This window comes from Trichosurus vulpecula, chromosome 2 (genome assembly GCF_011100635.1).
Source record: "Trichosurus vulpecula isolate mTriVul1 chromosome 2, mTriVul1.pri, whole genome shotgun sequence".
Classification (NCBI taxonomy): Eukaryota; Metazoa; Chordata; class Mammalia; order Diprotodontia; family Phalangeridae; genus Trichosurus; species Trichosurus vulpecula.
The window spans coordinates 363,722,428-363,725,620 of NC_050574.1; the positions used below are offsets into that span (position 1 = coordinate 363,722,428).

At 40.2% G+C, this 3,193-nt stretch overlaps 1 pseudogene; it reads left to right on the forward strand.

The window, feature by feature from the left end:
- Positions 1–2,378: 2,378 nt before the first annotated feature.
- LOC118838528 lies at positions 2,379–2,960 on the forward strand (annotated as a pseudogene).
- Positions 2,961–3,193: the final 233 nt, after the last annotated feature.

Below are 3,193 nucleotides of genomic sequence, written 5' to 3' on the forward strand. Positions count from 1 at the left end.
AAACAGGTGCCAAGCGGCAGCTTTGTCACCCACTGCCCAGTTCTGGGTCACAGATCAAGAGCAATCGAGAAGGGAAAATACACATGGGGTGGCTCTTCCTGGTAGTGAGGCCTTGGGCAGTAGATGGGGAAAGAAGGAAGTTCAGCAGCGACATGGCTCAGATCCCAGGTGCAGATCAGGGTTCCATTCTGGCATCTAGCCCAGCCTGCAGAGGAATAACCAGGGCAGGAATTAAAGACCAAAGGTGACTCTATTGTTTTGCCACTCTGAACCTAAAGAGCTTTCCAACTGGATGGTACTGGCAGTATTCAGCAGCATCCTTCAGTTGTTGTTGTTGTTCGGTTGTTTCTAACTCTTCCGGATCACATTCGGGGTTTTCTTGAGCAAAGATACTGGAGTGGTTTGCCATTTCCTTCTCTGGCTCATTTTACTGATGAGGAAACAGGAAAATGGGATTAAACAACTTGCCCGGGTAGTACATATCCGAGATTGGATTTGAACTCAGGTCCTGCTGACTCCAGGGCTGGCACTCTCTCTACTGTACCATCCAGCTGCCCCAGGAGCACCATTCTACTTTTACATAAACCCAAACCCATGTCAGGAATTTGTGGAGCTCAGACTAGGGAGGCAGCAATCAGTTGCCCTAGATTAGACCACTTTGGGAGCACTGAAAGCTTGTGTGTTTCAAACCTGTCAGTGAAATCCTGGAATAAGAAAGCATTTAATACCTCCTGTGAAAGAAGCAACAGGACCAACCCAGACCTTCCCTCCAGAAGTGTTGCAAAGCTCAACCCTAACTTCAAGTACAATATCAGGAATTAGGCTGGAAGAATGAGCAAACAAAAAAAACTCACACAAAAAATATTATGGTCACAAGGAAGCTCAAGACACAATGCAGATAAGACTAACTCCAGAACATCTACAAGCAAAGTCTCAGGGAAAAAAAACACAGCTTGGGCACAAACTCAGCAAGAATTCCTGGAAGACATGAAGCAAGATTTTTTTAAAAGAGTTTTAAAATATTTTTATAAATGGAAAGAGAGCATTCAAGGAAAAAAAAATTAGAAAAGAAATGAGAGTTACAGAGGAAAGAATTGGAAAGGGAATTAGCAGCTTGGCACAAGAAATACAAGATCTTGCCCTAGCAACAAATTCCCTGAAAATTAGAACAGACTAGGAATCAATGACTATGCGAAGCAACAAGAAATATTAAAACAAAATCTAAAGTAAATAGAAGAAAATCTAAGGTATCTCTTTGCAAAATCAACTAACTTGGAAAACAAATTGAGGAGAAAAAATTTAAGAATCATTGGACTATCTAAATGCCATGACTAAAAACAGAACTTAGACAACTTATTTTAGGAGATCTTAAAAGAAAATCTCCCAGAACTCTTAGAACCAGAAGACAAAGTGGAAATGAAAAGAATCCACATCACCTCCTGAAAGAAAACCCCAAATAAAATCTTCCAGAAATATCTTAGCCAAAGTTCAGAATTTCCAGGTCAAATTTTTTTTTAAATACTGTAAATACCATAGCTAGATAGAAAGAATTCAAGTACTGAGGAGCCACAATCAGGATCACATGTGATTTAGCTGCCACTGATTTAAAGGAGCAGAGAATTTGGAATATAATATTCCAGGAGGTGAAGGATAGTGGGTTACATCCAAGAACAACTTACCCAGCAAAACTGAGTACAGTGCTACAGGCAGGGAAATGAACCTTCGATGAACCTAACTATGCTACAGGAAAAAAAAATGTACTCCATAAATTTGACAACAGCTTGGTCCTTCAAGGTACTTTAAAATTCTCTTCCTTGTAGTGTTAATTGACAAATCTAATGGCATTTTAAAAAACTTTATGCTTCTCCAGAGGTTATTGGTATCTTTGGAGAGAGCAATTCAAATTTAATGAGAATGTAAACCAGATTGCAAAGAGTTTAGAAAAAAGTGAGAGAAGTGGAGGCACTGAGTATAAAAAGCTTTTTCAAGAATTTTAGCTGATGAGGGTAGGAAAGCTACAGAATGATAGCTTACAGTGGTGGTAGAAGATTGGGGGAGAAACGGGTGTGTTGATATGATAGGAGGCAAGGAAGGAGCCATTAGACAGGGAAAGATTGAAAACGAGAGAGAGAGAGACAGAGAGAGTTGACAGAGGGCACAATCTCCTGGAGAGGACAGGAAGGATGAGATCAAAAGTACATGTAGAGTCCTGGCACCCATATGGTTGTCGTCAAGAGCTACCATCTTTTAGGAGAGAAACCAACACCATGAGAGTGGAAAAAAGAAGGAGCAGCCAATTTGGGGGAGGATACTAAAAGCTTGAGACTCATGAGCAGGGAAGTATTTTTCACTAATGTTCAATACATCACACTTGGAACATGAGGTATACATTTGCTAACCTCTTCAAGGGATTCTTCGGCAAAAAAGAAATGCAGATTCTGATGGTTGGTCTGGATGCTGCAAGAAAAACAGCAGCAGGAAACAGCAGGAAAAACAACTATTTTGTACAAACAGAAGCTGGGTGAAAATGGTAACTACTATTCCCATTATAGCTTTCAATGTAGAAACTGTAGAATACAAAAACAAGCTTAGCTTCATGGTGTAGGATTTAGGTGGCCAGGAAAAGATCCAACCCCTGTGATGCCAATATTTCCAGAATATACAAGGATTGATTTTTTTTATGGTTGACTAATGACAGAGAATGAAGGAATGAATGAGGCCCCAGAAGAACAGATGAGATTGCTGGCAGAGGACAAGCTTAGAGATGCCATCTTATTAGTGTTTGCTAACAAACAGGATCTTCCTCATGCCATGAATGCAGCTGAAATACCAGATGACTTAGACTGCATTCTCTTCACCACAGAAACTACTCCATCCAAGCCACCTATGCAACCACTAGTGGGGATGGGCTCTATGAAGGGTTAGACTAGTTGTCCAATCAGTGCCAAAACCAGAAATGAAACAAGCTCCTTCTTCCTCTTTTCCTTCTTTTCCTTATTTCCTCCTATTTGCTCTATACTTCACTGTACTATGGCAAACTACACTACTTTGAGGTACTGAGTGCCAGAAGCTAGTTTTCTCCTCTCCCTTGTCACAGTATGTATTGTACCACACTTTAAATGTGGCAAATGCAGACCTAAAAATTTAATTTTATTTAATGTAAGTAGTTTTTGCTTCCAAAGAGGCAGTTTCT